The sequence below is a fragment of the Macrobrachium nipponense genome, chromosome 47 (assembly GCF_015104395.2).
Source record: "Macrobrachium nipponense isolate FS-2020 chromosome 47, ASM1510439v2, whole genome shotgun sequence".
Lineage (NCBI taxonomy): Eukaryota > Metazoa > Arthropoda > Malacostraca > Decapoda > Palaemonidae > Macrobrachium > Macrobrachium nipponense.
In genome coordinates this window covers 7,739,050-7,760,609 of record NC_087222.1, presented here as the reverse complement: position 1 = coordinate 7,760,609, position 21,560 = coordinate 7,739,050, and the positions used below count along the sequence as shown (strand labels likewise).

The window sequence follows — 21,560 nt, the reverse complement described above, 5'->3', positions numbered from 1 at the left end:
TTTTTAATTATAGTCTATTTTTGTCTATTTATTAATTTGAATTCTAATTTTTTAATTAATTTTCTTTATTTAATTTATTTATTTTAATTTGTATTTATTTTTATCTGTCTTTTATCCTTTTTTATAATATATTTTTAATAATTTTTATTATTTTTTATAAATATATTTATCTATTTTATTTTTTTTAAATTTATTTATATATATTTATTTATTTATTTATTTTTATTTATTTATTATTTTTATTATCTATTTGTTTTTATTTATTTATTTATTTTATTATTATTCATTTTTCATTTATTTTTTTATATTTTTTTGTTTTTCATTTTTGTTTTTTTTTCTATTTATTTTTTTTATTTTTACGTTATTTCTATTTATATATTTCCATTTATTTATTTTTATTTTTATATATTTTTATTAATTATTATTTTTATTATTTTATATTTGTTTTTATTTTATGTAATTTAATTTATTTATTTTCTATTTATTTCTATTTATTTTGTTTTTATTTATTTATGTATTTCTATTTCTTTATTTATTTTTATTTATTTTTTTCTAAATGTATTCATTTTATGTTATATTTATTTATGTATTTATTTATTTATTTAATTATTTTATTTTTACTTAAGTTTTATTTATTTATTTTTATTTATTTATATTAATCTTTCTATTTATTTATTTTATTCTTTTTTATATATTTATATTATTTCTTTTTATTTATTTATATTTATTTATTTATTTATTCTTTATTTATTTATTTTTATTTATCTACTTTTGTTTATTTATTTTTACATATATTTTTATTTTTTATTTTATAATTTTACAAATTTATTTTAAAATTATTTATTGATTTTTTTATTTATTTATTTATTTATTTACTTATTTACTTATTTATTTCTCTATTATTATTTTTACTTTAATTCATTTATTTCTTATTTATATTTTATTTATTTAGTTTTATTTTTTGTTTTTCTTTTTTTAAATTAATTTTATTTGTATTCATTTTTTATTTATAGTTATTTAATTTTTTTTTATTTTTTTAACTTACTTTATTTCGTTATTTATTTCAATTTTTTATTTTTAAAAAAAAATTTTTATTATTTTAATTTTATTTTAATTGTAAGGTTTAATTTATTATTTAATTATTTTTATTTAATTTTTTATATATTTATATATTCTTTTATTATTTATTTAACTATTTGTTAATTATTATTTATTTACTTTCTAATTATTTATTCATTTATGTCTATTATTTATATATCTATTTATTTAGTTTTTATTATTTTTGTTATTTTATTTATTTATTTTTTTAATTTCATTTTTTTATTTAAATATGTTTATATATTTTTGCTTATTATTTATTTTTCTTTTTCTTTATTTTATTTTTATATTTATTTTTGTTTTTTATTTATTTATGGGTTTATTTATAATTATTTTATTTTTTAAAATTTATTTCTTTTATTTTTATTCATTATCAATTTTTATTTTTTATTTATTCTTATTTTTTATCTTTATTTACTTATTTATTTTCTTTAATTATTTTATTTTATTTTATTTTTTAGTTTATTTTTTTGTTTATTTATTATTTTTTCTCTTTTTTTCTTGTTTTTCTTATTCTTTTATTTGCTTATTATTCAATTTATATTATATTTTTTAATTTCTTTATTTTAAACTTAATTTTTATTCTTTCATTTTTTTTTTTAAATTATTTTATTTTTTTTATTTTTATTTCTTTTTTATTTATTTATTTTTTATTTACTTTTATTTATTTCTTTAAATTTTCTATTTTTTATTTATTTTTTATTTTTTATTTATTTATTATTTGTTTTTATTCTTATTATATTATTTTTTTATTTTTTTAATAAATTATTTCCTCTTTACTTATTTATTATTTATTTTTTTATTTGTTTTAGATTATTTATTTTCTATGTATTTTTATTTTTGATATTTATTTTTTATTTATTTTTTTTTATTTACTTATCTATCTATTATTTTTTTTATTTTTGTTTAATTTTTTTATTTTTTTTACTTTATTATTTGTTTTTAATTTATTTATTTATTTATTTATTTTCTATAAATTTATAGTTTAAAAATTTAAAAAAATATATATTATAAAAATAATGAAAAAAACTAAAATAAATAAATAAATAAATAAAAAATAAATAAAAAATAAACTAAAAATAAATAATATTTTTTTTATTTTTTGATTTTTTTTGTTTAAGTTTATTTATTTATTTTACTTATTTATTTATTTTCTAACTATTACCTATTTATTTATTATTTTTTTATTCTTTTTTTTCTATATTTTTTTTAACTTTATATATTTTAGTTTTTTTTTGTATTATTTTTATTTATTTATTTTTATTTTTCTTTTAATTGTATTAATTTTTTTTTATTTTTTTTCATTTTTTATTTTCTCTTTATTCATTATTTCTTATTCATTTTAATTAATTTATTTATTTTTAGTTATTTATTTATTTTTATTTGTTTTTTAATCAATTTTTATTTATTTAATTTTAATTTACTTTTAATTATTTATTTATTTTTATTTATATCTATTTATATTTTATTTATATTTATATTTATATTTGCTTAGAACATGGAATGTCTTTTGCCCTTGAGGTCTGTGAACTTTAGTTAGTTCTACAGAAAGATTTTGTAGATGATAATTGTGAAATGAAGTACTCCCCTCCTAGTACAGTATTTCACAACTACTTATCTTTGTTGAGTGCCAAAATTGTTTTGGGTTTTCCATCTGTTATGAAGTTGCTGGCCCTTGAACTTATCATATTCTCATGGACTTGATAGTTTAGAGTAGAGTGCCATAAGTAGAGTCAGTCATGTGGTCTTTGTTCTGGTTAGCAATTAGGTGTTTAAACATCAATCTACATTTCTGAGAGTAACATGAGTGCTGTCAATATCAAGCTTATTTGTAACTTCAGGTCTCGACACAAAGATTTAATGAGCATTGTTGCATGTTTGTTCCTACACGATATAGAAACCTTTGGTCCTTTATAATAGGATATACTTGCGGCGTAACAGCTGGATACGGCCATTAAAAGGTGGTTAGGCAGTAATTATCGCCTGGTAGGTGGGGAGACCCGCCTGCTTAGACATAAACACTCCAATTTACTTGCGGCTGTCTTCAAGTGTTTGTGAGCTCTTGCTGACTGTTCATTAATCGTGAGTTTCTCGGTGTTATCTTCCTTTTATATGTTTTGAAAACAGGTACTCCTCGTTTAACAACGGGGTTCCATTCCAGCAACCACGTCGTTCATGGTGCATATTTAACTTTAAAGGGGAACTTCTGGTTAATAGCCATTAAATTTTGTCAAACAGAACTTTTAATAAGCTAAAAAATGCGCCATTGCTCGAATCTGTACGTAATCCCATTTTTTTACAATTTAATTTCAAATAAACGTCAAGGTACTTCAATGGGGAGCACCATATATCAAGGATTCGACTATGTTGCCATCTGGCGGATTAGTACCAATGACATAGTGTAGCGGTTGCCTCAATGACAAGCACAGCAAAGTAAACATATTGTAGAGTATTCGTCCTCGGTATTGTCCTATTGTGTTTTAGGTGAATTGTCATTCATATAGCGTCAGTTATGCCAACTTGTATGGCATTTGGTTTCGCCAATACTTCTGGCAAGTGCCCAAAAGGCATAATATTCCACAGGATTCCGTCAAATAAGAGAGAAATCAAGTCACTGGCCTATGTGACCAGATTTTTTTCTGTTAAAGTGGGACATTTCATACACACACACACACACACATATATATATATATATATATATATATATATATATATATATATATATATATATATATATATATATATATAATATATATATATATGCATATATATACATATATATACACATACATACTACCATCGTACCTTCCGTGACTTTCTTTGCCCTTTATTCTGTCAACATCAGCAGCTGCAAAGGGCCGTACTGTATACTCTTTACAGTCTATAATTCTTTTAATTCACTTCATTGGGTATCGTAGCAGTTGGAGAAGAAGATAGGAGTTACCAACTAGTGAAATGACCAAAATAAACAAAAGTGGGACGAAAAAAAAAAGTGGGACATTTTGCTAACTTTAAAAAAAAGCAGGACTCTGGTCACATTAGGATATCAACATCAAAACATTTCAACCTACGACGCAAACCATTGTCTGTTCGGACCATTTCTTGCCAACAGATTTAAAAGATGACATTAGGAGCAGGTTATTAGATATGGCTATGAAATTCATATAATATATTTTGGGAACTTAATTTCCTTCTGAACAGACCACGGTACCGATGAAGATCGGGCGGCTATCTACCGCTATCTACACAGGCGCCTCCACTCGTATGCATTGGAATTGAAATTTATTCTTGTCAGTCACCATGTGCATGGTGTGATGGGGTGAGTGGCAGTTTTCTAAACATGTGTGCGTGTGTCCATGAACTGATGAGGGCCCTCACTTATTCATTTTTAACTAGTTTAATTAATGGAGTTTTAGAATTCAGGGCTGTATATGCATAACTAGGCCTACTTCAGGCTACTTCTTTATTTACCATTTCAATCATATTTTCAGCTGAGAAAATACAAAACAAAAAGGATATTATTCTGGAGATGCTGTGCCCTCAGAATAGTTCCGCCTGTCTGAGCCGGCCGCGAAATGACGTCATGCATAACAGATGAGCCACACATAAGGATGCAATAGAAAATTGGTTGTAAAAAATAAGAAAACCTCCCTTTCAAAAAGATTTTTCACCAAGGATACTTAAATAGAATACTACTACATAACAAACAGCTAAAATGCAATCAGAAGTTCCTTTAAAGTTATTTCATACCAGTTGCTTTTTATTGTCCCAGAAGAAACCCTTGATATTTTATTTTTTAGTTATGAACGGATTCATTTTTACAAGGTATTAATATTTGGAAATCTGCTGCATCTAGTTCTTAAAATTTCCGAGGACTAGTGTTAATGAAAATTGCTATTAAGTCTTGGCAGTGGTCTACTTACTCGTATAGCCCAGAGTTTTTCACGCGAGTAGAATTGAAGGCTGCTGTTTAGTCAGTGATCGTCACCTCCAATATGAAGTCAGTTTGTACAGAGCAAAGTCGCCACTCTTCCATAGATATTCCTTTTAGCAACTCCTCAGAGATTTTTGATTGAATGCACATACAGTTCGTGACCTCCATGCGGAAGCGATGTTATTATACAGGGAAATTGTTCTATTTATCAAGGGATTTTTGTGTTTGTTATAATTGTGTCTTGAGGTCTGGGATTTGTTTACAACTTTTCTGTTAAGCTTCTTGTTCTTTTCCTTGTGGTAGGAGAAGAACATTAACTTTGCATGCATGGAATGCATTAGAATCGCAATCTTTTTGGTATGTATTAAGTTGTCATTGTTCATACACTGAACAAACCAGGGGTCTTAACAAAGGATAAATCTTTTGGCACCAGCTGGAAACCGGTAAAAAATTAATCAAAATTTATTCCTCAAGTTTTTGTTTAGTTTTATTAAACTTTTTGAAATGTGGGTTAAATATGTATTGAAAAATGTGGAGTCTGAATGACTCAAGATTTGATCAATTCGTTTATGTGACTGGTCAAATTTATAGACATTCTGATCCACTCACTGAAGAAAGGAACTTGGTAAGTATTGGAGAATAGTTTGTGTAATTACCTAATAAAGTTACTCGTGAGTGAAACTCTGTTGAACAAGTGATTTAACTTTTAGTTTTAAGTTAACAATCCTGATAGGCAGAAAGATGAGAGGCTGTAGAATTCATGAACTTTAGTAGCAACCAACTGGTTCTGTGCTTCATCCCATTCACTTCCAGAATGTGGAATTCATCTTGAGTCTTCGCTTTATAACCTTATTACAGTCTTGAGAGAGAAGGGTAATTTACCAAATTAGCAGGTGGGTTCAATGGACCATAATACATAATAAAGGTATTTGAATGAGAATACGATCAAACAAGATTTAAATATAATAATGCAAAAAGTATTTACAAAACAATAGGACGAAATAAATGACAAGTGACAACCACGTCTCGAAAAAGTAATCACACTTAAAATTAAGAACACTTGAAACAAAGCACAATTAATTATTAAACCCTTACAACAATATCACTTCTACTTAGCTTATAGATACATCACAATAAAGTGGACTGCTTCCCTGCCGGACACCAGAGTCCTTGGTTTAGTTGCTGAGTGGAGACTGATTCAAAATTACATTTAGGGGTCGAAGAAAGTTAGGATGGGCGGAGCAAGTAAGAACAAGGAGTGTGAAACAAGACCAACAAGTTTCTTGGAAAGGACAAAGGAAAGTGGTATACAGGGGAAAACAGTCAGGCAAAATATATACAATAATTACAATTATGTGGAAGGTGTAATAACCTCTTAATGGACATCAGTCCAATAACTCACCCTACCTGCGTGTTCTGGTTAGTCTGCTATAGGTTTTTATATAAAAATATTTGTTTTGGTTTCATATAGTACTTTATTTATACTTCAGATCCTGAGAGCTGCTAGATGTACAGTACTGCCACCTTGTTTAAATACCTGACTCTTGAAGGACCTTAATAATTTCGTTATGGTAAGGAATAATTTGACTATTTGATGAGGTAAAGGCTTCGTGTTGGAGTAAAAAATGTATTAATTCTGCTTCCTTTATTTAACTTACTTTTTAACTACAAGCTAAGTTGAAATTTGTTTTAGGTTTGTGCTTCTTGGTTTATTGTTTACGGAAGTAGAAAGTGGGTGCTGGAGATGATGAAATGGAAGTAGCATTTCTTGAAGGCAGGACTTTGAGCCTTATGTAGTTTACATCAGCTTTCCTATCTGGACATTGTGTAGAGTTAGAAGTCAAGTGTTGACACCATAGTACCTTCTGCCATTCGGCCTAGTTTAAGAGAAGCCACTGAATATCATGCCATATTTTACCGAAAAACGTTCCTTTTGATCCATTAACATCTCATTAATAAGGTCAGTAGTTGCATGGGCTTTGATAGCCTCATAATCATCTAATTTCCTCTCATAAGGATCACATTTTAAGTGATTGGCAGTAAGTTGTTCTGCTGCACTTGACATAGCTACATTCCCAAACATTTGCCTCAGTGTGCTGACCTTTCACTCATGATCATCATCATTATCAGTATTCTTGTTGGTGTTTTTTTGTTTGCAGTTGTTGTGAAATTGTTTTGCAGTGTCTTGTACACTTTCACCGTGAATTTTTGCTGTCATCTATGCCCCTGTGTCATAGTATTTTTAAATTGTTTTCTTTCCTTCCATATCTGCAACTTTTCTGACTAACTTCTTTCCTGTTTGAAACGCATTTCTGCCTATTTTCAGTTCTTATATGATCTGATCTTCCCAGTTTACTCCAGTCAATAAACCTGAGCATTTCTTAGTTATGTCTCTCCCAAATCTGCTCTGTATTCTTTGCAAGTGTCCTTCTTTGCCTGTCATGTTGAATAGTATATGCTGCCCTTTACGTGCATCGCAGGTTTTCCTTTTTTTTCCAAAGGGAGAAACAGTTACCTGCCATTAGTCACTTGTTCTTACTCCAATTCATCCAGGATGTTGCCAAGGAAATGGAAATGTTCTACCTCCTCCAAGGCCTTCTGTCAGTTACAACAGTTTGCTCCTACTCAGGCCAGCCCTATAAGAGTAGTCTGGTTCAACAAAATAATAATAATATACCATCTCCATCATCTCTCTCATAGTATTGTATATTCCTTTGCAATTCATGCATCACCATCTGTTCCATTCTATTCGTAGTGTTGTTTTTATTTATATTTTCCTCTTCTGTTGCATCTGCATAGACACAATTCCTGTTCCTTGGCTTTGCTTCCTTTCCTCCTGTCACCAGCAGCTTGGATTCACTTTGGTTTTCGATTCTCTTATCTATTCTTCTGTTCCTTATTACTGGAGTCTCCCTTTTTGCATTTATTTGGAATATTACCTTCTTTCCTGTAAGATTTTGTGCTTACTTTCTTGTTTTGATACTGTGTCAAATGCCATTTTAATTCCCTTGTAGATGAGATAACCTCCTTTTTTTGCATAGGACTTCTCCTGTAGCTTGTTTAGTACAGAGACTGCTGCCTCTGTTATGGGTTTCCTTGGCATGAAACTGCAAATGACAACTGTTGATTTTGACAGTTGTTGCAGACCTTTTTTATTGCAATGTCTCCAGTACTTTCACAACATGTCTTAAGGATTGTATTCCTTCATGCCATTTTCATACTTCTTTTATTGTTGTGGTATATATTATTCTTCTCCCACTGTTGTCTGATCTTGTCCTGAATATTTTTTTTTATCATATATTCGATGATTAGCTTCCAACACCATTCTGAAAGTGGTTTTAGAAATGACGCTTTACTATTCCTGATAGTCATGGAGGAGCTTTTCCAGTTTTTATCATCTGAAGACTATATCTAATTTCAATATTCCTCCTCAATTCATTGTTTTCTATTCCAGACATTTCTTTTTTGTCTCTGAGCCCTGTAGGGGGTTAGTACTGTCAGTGCACCTCACATGTTGCACTGTAGGCATTACTTAAGGTTCTTTGCAGCATCCCTTTGATTCCTTTTATTGTAGTACCTCCGTTCATATTATCTTTCTTGGAACTTGCTTTCCACCCTTCCTAAGAATTGTTTCACAGTGTAACTGTGAGGCTTCCCTACTGTTACACCTTCAAAACATTTTTGCTCTCAATTTCCTTCTCATCCCTGAATGACCCCATCATAGATCCAAGCTCCTGGCCTGCGTCCTAAACTTTATACTATTCCATTCCACTTTTGTCCCTCAGGAGTGTTGAGATTCTGATTACAGTCTTCTAAATAGAGGGTGTTGAACAAAGCCAAAGTTTTGTTTATTTTTAAGAATGATGCCAAAGTTTACGCTTTGTAATCATAAGAGGCTGAGGTCTAAATAATAACTTCAGCATGAGTAGACAGTGTTCAGCCTGACAGGAGAACCTTTGGAATCTTAGCCACTCTTTTAGGGTAAGCAGAGATATTCCAGAATTTTAGGTGGTGAGATCATTTGCACAATGTTGGTGTCGTTATCTTTTTTTTTTTTTTTTTATCAAGATCGATGGTCATATTTAAGAGTATTTCTTCTCCAAGGAGTTTTGTTTCTTTATCCCCTTTGATGCAGGTCAAGTTCTAGTTATTTCACAATAGCATTCACTTAATTATATGGTTCTGTCGGAGTGCATCATACAAGTGTAGTTTCTGTGGTAAAGCAAGGCTTATGAAACTCACATTTTATTTATAATTTACTTATTTGCCTTTAAATGGTTGCATGGTGTATAAACCCTGCATGACAGAAATATGGACCTAATTTGTATTGGCAAGAGAAATATTCTCTGAGTATTCTTATATCAAGTTGTGTTGTGTAGACTGTGCCAAACCAACTTTTTAGGCTTACAATTGTTGATCATGAGGCAGGAAGGTGTCAGTTCCAGATAGTTTCCTTAATCCCTTTTCTTTGAAAAATATTATATATTATTCGTGTCTTTTCCTCATTGCCTGCTTTGGCGAAATGTTTTGTGAGACACATCTGATTTCGGCAGAATCTTTGAAGAGCAGATGTGAGGAAGCTACATATAGCAATCATAGTTATCTTCCCTAAAGAAGAATGTTTATATTTTGCAATGATGATGTATGTGGGTAAGTATACTTGCAGTTATTTATGTACACTTGTATGCTTGTGCAGATATTTAATTGTAAACTTATATAGAATGATTTTGTGTTGCATTTTTTGATTGATTCAATTGTTTTAATGATTTAAATACCCTCAATGTTGTATTGAGGTTTTCTAAAGGTGACTTGATTTTGTGTTTAGTTACAGTATTACCACGCATTAATTATATATATATATATATATATATATATATATATATATATATATATATATATATATATATATATGTCCAGAAAATTACGAATATAATTCGTAACTTTCCATTTTGTTTGTATTAACCGCATATTTTGACTCAAAGGGAGTAAGTTTTAAGTTGGTATTGAATTAGCTTGTTTTCATTTTTTACCCTCTTCCATTGGTTCCCTTATTACCTTGTTATAACTATACAAGCCGACATGGTTATGTACTGAAAGACAGAAGCAGAGACTTCACTCCGTCCGCAGTATGGCAGCAACTCCTCCTCCATTCCTCTAAGCCTCCTGTGAAATTACTAATCTTCGTGTTCAAGTTTTTTGTTTTTTTCGCAGATGCGTTTATTCGTCGTTAATTATACAGTGAGGAATATAAACAATATGTGGATGTTGTAAAACCCTCACTGGACCACTGGATAGCTTCTTCGATTGGTTTGCCACGACCATGTGCCACGTCGAGACGTATGCAGTTCTGAAGTCCTCGTCCTCGAGTTATGACCAAGGGTTTACTTTGATGTATTCAGCATCGTTGTGTGTGATTGAGCCCAAGTGGAGTCCTAGCTTGATGTGTCGTATAATTGGCTCCTTTATCTGCAACTTACTCTTGTGGTGAACGTCGTCGTCACTTCCACTTATATGCCTCTCTGGACAATAACAGGTATGGGGTTCAACTGAAGGAAGCGGGTTTTAGTTCGATTCTTGTTACTGCCAGTACTTTCATTTATATTTAAGTAAAGGTCTTGCTAAATCCTTAATTATTAAATAACTATTCTTGGTCCTTTTGAGTCAATTTATTCATATAAAATTTCCAGGTTATTTGCATTAAAGGTTGCATTGTTATGAAGTTTATGGCTTTGGTTAATTTTATCTTTTGCGAAGCCCTGTAAAAATTTATGCAGCTTAATTTTGAGTAATTCTGGGTTAATTTAATTTGACTTACTGTTTCCATGTCACTAATAGTGATATTGTTCATATTTATAGGACAGAGTGGTTACGAACTAAACATATTCACTGAATAGGACTTTCTCGCTTCGTCTACGTTTTGGATGAGGTCCTTTCGTCGACAGGAATTCCATTTAACTATAAAGCGGTCTAACATACGAATGTACTATTTGGCTTGCCACCTTCAGCGTGTTTGTTGTTAATTGTAAGGTGTTAATAATTATATTAATCTGTATGTTAAGGCTGTTTAAATTACTTTCCTAAGTATTGTTTAAGTGAGTAAGTATTCAAAAGTTTAGTTCATATATATATATATATATAGATATTATATATCTATATATATATATATATATATATATATATATATATATACTATATATATAGATATATATATATATATATATTTTTTATTTATTTGTATTCCTAATTATCATTGTAAGTGGTTTATGCTGAAATAGTTTATTATTATTATTATTATTATTATTATTATTATTATTATTATTATTATTATTATTATTATTATTATCATTAGTACAGTTATATGTGGTGTTGTATAGGAGGAAATGTGAGTGTACAAAGTGCCTTTTTTGAAACAAGAGAAAATGTTCGAATGGGTATTGTGGTTCAGGTTGATCATAACTGTACATGTATACTATATTGTGCAATAACTTTCAGATTAAGAGCCAACCACATTATATTACCTAAGTAAAGGACTGGTTGTGCCGACTGATTTCTTAAATTAAGTTTTATTTTTAGCCCGAAATGGTTTTCTGTATTTTTCCTTTTAATTTTTGGTCTCATTATGCATTTGAAGTATTGAAAGGATCTTATTCCATATATATTTTGTTATTTAAGGTATCTTCTAATACCAACTATTACTTTAACCTTTGCTTCTTTTCAGTCCTCTTTTATCTTTTGAATATTTATCTCCAACTTCTTCCTCTGAGTCTACTTTTCACACTGTGTATAGTTTCCTCTGCCTTTGCAGTACTACCCTTCCAAATGTTTGTGACTTGATACTATGCCATGTGGATTCTCAAGATTCCCGAGTATTTGGTATAGTCTCCTCCTCCTCCTCCTCCACTTTTCATGGCAGTTTTCCTGTTCGTAATTGCCTCATCGTCAAGACAGCCTCTCTTGTTGAATGGTTAGAACTTTTGGTATATGATAAATTTTATCTATATTATTTTGACTGAATCTAGCTTTAAATAATCTAATATCAAAAGCATTAAAGTTATGTTTCCAAAAAGTTGCCGCTGTCCACTTTATGCAGTAATTCTGTAGATGATATTTGTAACTTCTGTTTACAAGCCTTAAAAGCTTATTTATGACTATTTAATTCCTAATTATCATGAGTCTTATTTCATTGCTCTTAAACTCCTCTATTTCTCTTTTGGTCGAATTGGGCTACTTTCTCAGTTGGAGCCCTTGGACTTGTAGCAGTCTGCTTTTCCATAATAAGGTTGCAGCTTGGTTTGGAACAATAAGGGTATTAAAGTTATGAAGCTCTGTTCTCACACTTCAGGTCCTGTACCTTCCAGTGTCAGGTTTGCATATATTTACGTCAGCCAGAATATTGTTTGTTCAGACGCACAGTAATTTTTAGGTATAGGAACTTAATTTATAGACGACGTCATCATTCAGCAATACAGCTTAGACTTGAACTTGATAGAGCTGCAGATAAGGAAGGGTCTAAGTGTGGCCTTACTTTATCAGGCAGCTTATTTACCTGTCATTAGCCTGTAAAACCATTTACAGACTGAAAGCATGAGAAATTCGGTGATGGTAGTGATCATTTTTGAAATGCATTTTTATTTACATTCGCAGTTTACTCGCAAGATGAAACGTCACCAGACCTGAGGGACGATTCTGCTCCTCTCGTCACAGACAGATTGTCTGGTTCCTCGTCTCCTTCTTCTTCGTAGCAGAAGGAAGACACCAGGACCAAAGTTCCCGAAACATCATCGCGCCTCTACGGGGTCGGCTATTCAAACCCGAAATCGCCACAGGCCGATGGAATGAAGAATCTTTTGAACCTCGTGCATGAAGGATCAGAGCAGTTCATAGTAAAAGCATATCTGTATTATGATTATCTTACAAAGTCATTCAAAAATGACTCACCGTGAATAAAACAAGTGTGTGTGTGCGTGCGTGGGTGCGTGTGTGTCTGTATGCGAGGAAGTACCAAAGGGAACTTGCAACAGGGGGTTGAAATACCGGATCTTTCCTAGATAGAGTCGCTAAGGGTTTTCGATGGTCGTTATCTAGGACTAATATTTCTTGCGCGTCATTCATTATCTTTATGATATTTACGGTCTTTTGTTTATACTTTTAGGGTCATCCCCAACGGCCTTGTACTAAACATGCCGTAACAATGGATGCATAAAGGGTTAAAAATACCAAGTGTTTCTATTTCTTTGTGGTAGAGCTGCATATAAGTGGTTGGACGTCTCTGTCCTTTTGTAGTAACGTTAAAGTGATGGTATTTATTAAATAATCCATTTTCATCACGAGTCAAAAGAGAAGGTAATTTACAAAATCGTGTTTCATACAGGTTTCCATTTGTAGGTTTTTGACGGTTGACTGGGGTCTAAATGTCAATAAGATAAAGATGCTCGTGTTCATTTCAGTTGCTGGTCAGATTTATATAGAAATTTTATTTCATTCTTACCCAAGAGAATTTATAGTTACTGAGTTACTCCAGCTTATATATGTGTGTGTATATATATCTATAATATATATAATAATATATATATATATATATATATATATTATATATATATATATTAAGCTACAAATTTCCTTTAACACCCATTTCACTCTACCTCTGCACTAATATATTTTCATGTATGTTAATAACCGAAGGGGAATTTTTTGTTTTATAATAATTTCGTTCTCACATGGAAAACTTTCTCTTCGGTTAACATATATGAAAATATATTAATGCCGAGGTAGAGCAAGTGTGCTATTGGACAGTTGCAGCTTAATGCACGTATATGAATCACGGTGATGTTATAATATATATATATATATATATATATATATATATATATATATATATATATATATATATATATATATATATATATATATATATATATATATATATATATATATATATGCATATATATAATGAAATGAGCCCATAAAAACGCCGCCGAAATGTGGAAATGCGAAACGTTACAGAAGAGGCAGTATTTATTTTCTATAACTTTTCTCATTCATTACCTACCTGAAGAGAGACAGCAGTCTCTGAATTATAGTGCTTTCTTTCCATATTTTGGCGTTTTTGTGGTCTCCTTTTATCAGATGGAATTCTGTTGTAAGAGAACATTTTATATATTATATATATATATATATTATATATATATATATATATATATATATATATATATATATATATATATATTTATATATGTGTGTGTGTGTGTGTGTGTGTAAGTAAATTCCTTGGTCGTGAACATAAAATTTAAATTCAGAATGGGAAAACATTAACCAAATCCCCTTTTTAGATGTCTTAATCATCAGAACTAATAACAACTATAAATTCACTGTCTTCAGGAAAGCGACATTCTCACTTTCATGCATAGATTTTTACAGCTATCATGATATTTAAGTTAAACTTGGTATAACAAGTAACTTATTTCTTAGAGCCCTGAGCATTTGCTTCCCAGGTTTTCTTAACAAAGAACTTGAAGCAAACAGAAATCAACTTATCTTGTTAAAATACCCCAAGCACATAATAGAAAAAGCCATACTTAAAGCAAAGAGAATTTTCTACAAACCACAGAAAACAAAGAAGAGAAGAATATCACAAACAAAATCATTATCCCTCACGTGAATAATTTACGAGAAATCACACAAACCTTAGGTCACTCCAACCTTGTCTTCACTTATCCAAATACCTTCGGGAAATCCTTAATTAATGTTCAGCAGAAAACCAGATTCTAAAGATGTAGGAGTTTATGGAATCCCCTGAAGGGATTGTGATAAGTCATACTATAGATTCATAGGAAAATCTCTCAGGAAGATTAATCAACTAAATGCTCCGTTAGTTAAGGACAACATAGTTCAGCAGTTTTCCATCACATAAACAACTTGAACCATACCATGGATTGGAACTCATCCAGAATTTTATACAAAAGCTGCTGTCGATACAAATGTCAGATGGTAGAACCTTCACTGATAAAACAACAAGATAATAGAATCAACCTTTCCAATGGAGCCTGGGACTCTGACCAGATAGACAATACCTTCCTTAAGGCAACGATGAAACGGATTAAGAGAATTAACAGAACCAACGCCGGCTTAGAGGTGACCCCAGGCATCAGCTAAGGGCATATTTCCCACTATATATTTCGCCAATGTAACTTCTGTCATTCACTACTTGATAAGGGTGGGAGTCAGTCCACCAAAATATATAGTCCTTAGCTTTAAACCAGAGTGTTTTAATGGGCCTTTTATACTGGAGATATTATAATAATAATAATGTTACTCACCCCCATACATGGACGAGAGACTCTTACCTTGTCACCCTGGTAGCTATGGCCTTGAAGACTCTCTCTCTCTCTCTCTTTCTCTCTCTCTCTCTCTCTCTCTCTTCTCTCTCTCTCTCTCTGCATATTCTATCATTATAATCGGGCCTTACCTTACAGACCTTACATCTTGTTCGGGTTGCCCCAGGTCCCTCAGTGTGAGGCACCTCTAATGTCTACCAGAGAGTTGCTAGTACATCTTCCGGTATATTTTGCATCTTCCAATCTTGGATGGTCTGGGATGCGTTTGTTTAGATATTTGTCGAGCTTATTCTTAAACACATCTACGCTCACTCCTGATATATTCCTCAGATGAGCTGGCAACGCATTGATAGACGCTGCATTATCGATGCTGGTGCGTAGTGGATTAATGTCCTGTGTGCTTTCTTATTTTCCTGGTATAGTTTTGGGCACTATTAATCTACCTCTGCTTGCTCTTTCTGATATTTTTAGTTCCATGATATTTTCTGCTATTCCTTCTATCTGTTTCCATGCCTGAATTATCATGTAGCGTTCTCTTCTCCTTTCTAGACTATATAATTTTTAAGAATTGTAGTCTTTCCCAGTAGTCAAGGTCTTTAACTTCTTCTATTCTAGCTGTAAAGGACCTTTGTACACTCTCTATTTGTGCAATATCCTTTTGATAGTGTGGGTACCATATCATATTGCAATATTCAAGTGGACTACGAACATATGTTTTATAAAGCATAATCATGTGTTCAGCTTTTCTTGTTTGAAGTGCCGTAACAACATTCCCATTTTTGCTTTACATTTTGCCAACAGAGTTGCTATTTGATCATTGCATAACATGTCCTATTCATCATCACACCAAGGTCTTTAACTGCTTCCTTATTTGTGATTTGTCTCATTATTAGGTCCCTTATATGCATATAGCTTTCTTTCTCTGTCTCCATAATTTATTGATTCAAATTTATCAGAGTTAAATACCATCCTATTTACCTCTGCCCAATCATATACTTTGTTAAGGTCTCTTTGTAGAGCGTTCCTATCTTCATCACAAGTAATTTCTCTACTTATTCTTGTGTCATCTGCGAAACTACTCACTACCGAATCCTTAACATTATTGTCTATGTCTTCAATCATAATAACAAACAGTATTGCAGCTAACACCGTACCTTGCGGCACACCGGATATTACCTTGGCTTCATCCGATTTCTCGTCGTTTGCAATAACTATCTGTTTTCTGTTGTGTAAAAATTCTTTTAACCATCTTCCTACTTTATCCACGATATTGTGTTTTCTAATTTTCTTCGCTAATATATTATGGTCTACTTTATCAAAAGCTTTTGCAAAGTCTAAATAAACCACATCTGTTTCATTTCCGCTTTTCATATTTTTGAATATGTTCTCACGGTGGACTAACAGTTGGGTTTGTGTACTTTTTTCCGGGTACGAACCATGTTGTCCTTTATTAAACAAATTATTTTTTATTAAATGATTCATAATATTTTTCTTCATTACCCTTTCATACACTTTCATAATATGTGATGTTAGACTCAGAGGCCTATAATTACTTGCCTCTAGTCTTGATCCACTTTTGAAAGTAGGGGTAATATATGCTAATTTGTGCTCATCATAAATCTTGCCTGTATCTACACTTTGTCTTAATAATATTGCAAGTGGCTTTGCGATAGAATGAACTACTTTCTTTAACAAAATAGCAGGAATTCCATCAGGCCCTGCAGCAGCTCCATTTTTAATTTCATTAATAGCCTGCACAATATCAGCTTCATTAATATCTATGTCAGCTAAATATTCACTATTTTCATCCCTTACTTCTATATCATTATCTTCATTATCTATTCTAGGGGTGAATTCTCTCTTATATCGTTCTGCCAATATGTTGCAAATTTACCTTTTTTTCATTCGTTAATCTCCCTTCAATTCTTAGAGGGCCTATTTCTATTCTTCTTTTATTCATCTTCTTCGCATATGAGTATAATAGTTTGGGATTTTGCTTGATATTTAATAGGGTTTTTTCTTCCAAGTCCCGTTTTTCATTTTCTTTTGATTGTATAATCTTTTGTTCTGCATTTTCTATCTTACTTTTTAGTTCTATAACTTTCCATGCATTTTTTTTTTTTTGCTAGACCTTTTTTCCACTTTCTGATTTTCTGGAACAAGATCCTTCTGTCTCTTGGTATGCATGACTGATGTTTACTTTTCTTCTTCGGTATATATATCCACTATTTTCTCTAATATTTTATATAATATCTCCGTATTTACCTTTATGTCATCACTTACGAAAATATTATCCCAATCTTTGTTTAATTCTTCATTTATTTCATGACCCATTTTTCTATTTTTTACTGTAGAAGTTGTATTTTCCATATCCTTCCCACTTTTTCATTTCTTGCTTATCTCTGTTTTCACTTGCTTTGGAATGGACTGTTAATTCTATGACATTATGGTCTGAAATACTCGCATTATAAACTATTATTTCTTTAACATAATTCATCTCGTTCACAAATAGTAGGTCTAAAGTATTTTCCTTTCTTGTTGGCAGGTGATTTATTTGTTGAATGTTGTATTCTAGTAGCATATCTAATAGCTTTTCGAATTGCCTCTTATCTTCTGCACTACTATTACTCTCTTTTTTATAATGTATAAGTACATCCACAATCTCCTATTCGTTCTTTCCAGTCTACGAAAGGAAAGTTGAAGTCTCCAGATAGGAGAATAGTCCATTCCTTGTGATTTCTACATATATCATCCAATTTTTCTATTATTAAGTCAAACTCTTTAGTATTAGGAGGTCTAATATATTTCTATGTTCAGATTCAAAATTCTACCGCTATTAGTTCACATTCTGAGTTACTATATTTCTCATATATTTTTCCTTGTTTTTTGTCTTTCCCATATATTGCGGTTCCCCCTTGATTCCTATTTTTTCTATCTGATCTATAAGTTTGAAACCCTTTTATTTGATCATCATTCCCAGTCTCTTGGGAATACCAGTTTCACTTATATTCATTATATCTATTTTCTTTTCAATTGGGTTAGTTCTTCTAAGTACTCTATTTTTCTTTTTGAGTTACTCGTAACTAAACCCTGCGCATTCATCACTATGATGGTTTGCGTGTTTTCTCCTTCATTTAATATTGGTAATAATAAGGATTTTCCCATGTCTCTTTCCTGTTCTGGTATGTTGTTCTTTTTTTCATTTCCAGAAATTCTGACATTAAAAAATCCAACTTTTCCATAATATTTGTTCTTCCTTCATCATAATTATTCATTTTGTGTCTGAATCTGCAATTTTCTCCATATCTGCAATATGCCCCTTGCATAATAAAAACAGTTATTATCTCTTGAGTAGAATCTTGGAGCTGATGCATTGAAATTTTTGCTGGCACCTCTGCATATCTCGTTGATGGCTTGCTTTTTTCTTTTACCTGATATTCTTCATTCCTCTCTTTATTTGTTTCTTTCTTATTTTGGATTTTATTGCTTGATTGGTTATTTATTTGATTATTTTCATGGCTACAGGGTGCATATATTTACATTTTTTGTCGAACTTACATCCTTTTCCTTCTTATAGGTTTTTGCATATTTTTGGATGTAGATCTCTGCAATCATCCTCATATCCATCTAAGTATGCACATTTACCATATATTTCATAGTTGTGACATACCTTAGGGATGTTTGTAGTAACATTTTTCTCCATATCTGCAATTCCCTCTTTTCAAAAGGTTGCAGACTTTGTCTTTTTTGTATATTTTTTCCTCTTTCCCGTCATTGTGTAGATCTGGGTAGAGCCTCTTCGGCATTTTCTTTTGTGCTGTCATATCGTAATTTATTTCTTCGTAGTATGCTGCTTTATAGCCTCATATGTAGTATCAATGAGTATCTCTGCATCCATACTTTTATCTTGTTCTTTGTTTTCCTTATCTTTTTCTGTCATTTCAGTTTTGTTTACTTCTCTTACGTTTTCCTCTTCTTCTTCTTCTTCTTCTTCTCCTCTTCTTCTTCTTCTTCATCCTCAACTATTTGTACATTCATCTTGATTTAATAACATTGTCTATCCATGGTAGACATGTTGAGCAAAAAATTCTTGTGTCTTTTCTCATATCTTGCATTACCTCAGCCACATGTGGATGGATCGGAATGTTGCATGCAGCACATTTTCTGATTAGGTTTTGTGGATTAACTATGCTATACCACACCTTACACAGTTTACATGCTTTTGGCATTCTTTTTCCTAATGCATCATAATTAGGATATTCACAAGGTTCACTTTATTCATTTTCTTTGTCGGAATATGTTGGTTTATGTATATTTTCTTTATGAGTCTCTTGACCACTTGGATTTTATTTGGAACTTCTTCAATTATTTTCAAGATGTTTCATTTGATTTGTTCCAGTTTGAAGGATTGTATCCTTCTAATATATCTATGAATGATTTTGTATCTTTTTGGTTAGGACTGTTGCTGATTTCATAGATCAGAAATGCCAGTTCCCTTCCATGCTACCTCATCGTATTGCGAATCTGCCAAGCAAGCTAAATCTCGCCATTTTTTTTCCGCAGTTGGAGCTTACTGCCATCTTGTTCTGATTTACAGTATTTCACTTGATAAACTAACTTAGAAGACGCTTTATCCTACTATTTCCACACTAATCTTATCACCGATAGTTCACGAACACTTCTAGATATTTCTCAAATTCTAGACGTATGTTAAACTTGTGATATTTGTTGATTAATCTGACTTCGACCAGGAACGTCTCACCAAGCAAGATGACTACTGAGAGAGTAAGAAGAATTTTTGAATACTGGGCAACCAGACAAATCTCCAAAATTGACAGAAATTATTAAGAAACTAAAATACATTTCTTTATTATTGAACCATTACTTATTAATCAATTAATTTTATGATTGAAACATTACTTATTGATAAATTTTCTTTATGACTGAAACATTACTCATTGATAAATTCCCTTATCAATCAACCTGTGTACAACAGTTGTCATAAATCCACTTTTGTGAAGGATCTAGGGCTCAGGTTGGCTATGGTTTTTTTTTTTTTTTTTTTTTCTGGCAGGGTTTGGACATGAAATTATCCTCTTTAATCATAAAATTTTGAGTATCTACAGTTTCATTTTGATAATGGAAATGTGTTCTATGCTTTCAAATCCCACTAAGTGTTTTGGCTTCCGGGGGAGCGCTCATCCCAGAACCCTTAGATTTATGCCGAGTCCTGTACGGCGGTCGGCAGTAGTGCTGTAGTAGTCCCCATATTCCAAATCATCTCTCTCTCGTCTCTCTCTCTCTCTCTCTCGTCTCTCTCTCTCTCTCCTCTCTCTCTCTCTCTCAGGCGAAAGTAACTTACCTTCTCTCTTCTCTATTGCCTCGCCCGTTCCTGCTTCTAAAACTAAAATCTGTTTGAACAAAAAACCTAATTTACAAAAAAAAAAAGAACAAAAAGAACAAAAAAAGTTTATTACGAAGGTCTAACAACAAGTCATGTAAAATGAAATTATGCCTGATAGATAGTGAATCCCATTAAGGTACACCCCAAAAGCAAAACTGAACAGTTGCAAGAAAACATAATGTTAGGGGATTAATTACAAAGTCACTTAACCATTCCACATTATTTGCAAGTCTATTTCCAAATAACCTTCCAAGCCACTTTTGTGACAGTTCCATTTTATGTCTAACAAGCCAAGACTGACTATGGTTCCTTCGAAACATCTGTAAGGAACGGAACCATCTCACATAAAAAAAAAAAAAAAAACGGAACTCACTCAGTTCATAAACATATAGTAGGAATACATAATACAAATGTTAAGGAATGACAAAGAAATAATACGTCTGTATTAACCACTTGGAGAAGTTAGTCCCTTTCTAAAATCACTCACCCTTTCGGCAAAAAGGGAGTCTCGATTCCTGAGCGTTCTGTCACGTCCTTCTGGTTTGGCCCTTCACAAACGAATGTGTAGTAATCCTTCACAAGAGCCCTTCGCACCCAGCAATTTTCACAATGTACACATGAATGCGCACTTCCTTTGACACACCTAGAAATCCGGTCAAAATGTTCTCGAAGCTTCGATCCAAAACGGTGACAGAAAATTCCGCCTGAACAACCTACTACTGCTGCTGATGCTCACTGTATTCAGAGGTGACTGGTACTAGGGTGCTGAATGAGTAGATGCCAGATCACA

General features: G+C 31.4%; 2 long non-coding RNA genes across 2 annotated transcripts in view; both read left to right on the top strand.

Moving 5' to 3' along the window:
- Positions 1-21,560, top strand: part of LOC135204445 (uncharacterized) — a 153,618-nt gene that overhangs the window by 128,553 nt on the left and 3,505 nt on the right. The gene's annotated exons all lie outside the window — the stretch shown is intronic.
- On the top strand, positions 10,267-11,090 carry LOC135204444 (uncharacterized). Its single transcript, XR_010312221.1, has 2 exons — positions 10,267-10,565; positions 10,889-11,090. It is a non-coding gene; the product is annotated as an uncharacterized LOC135204444 (long non-coding RNA).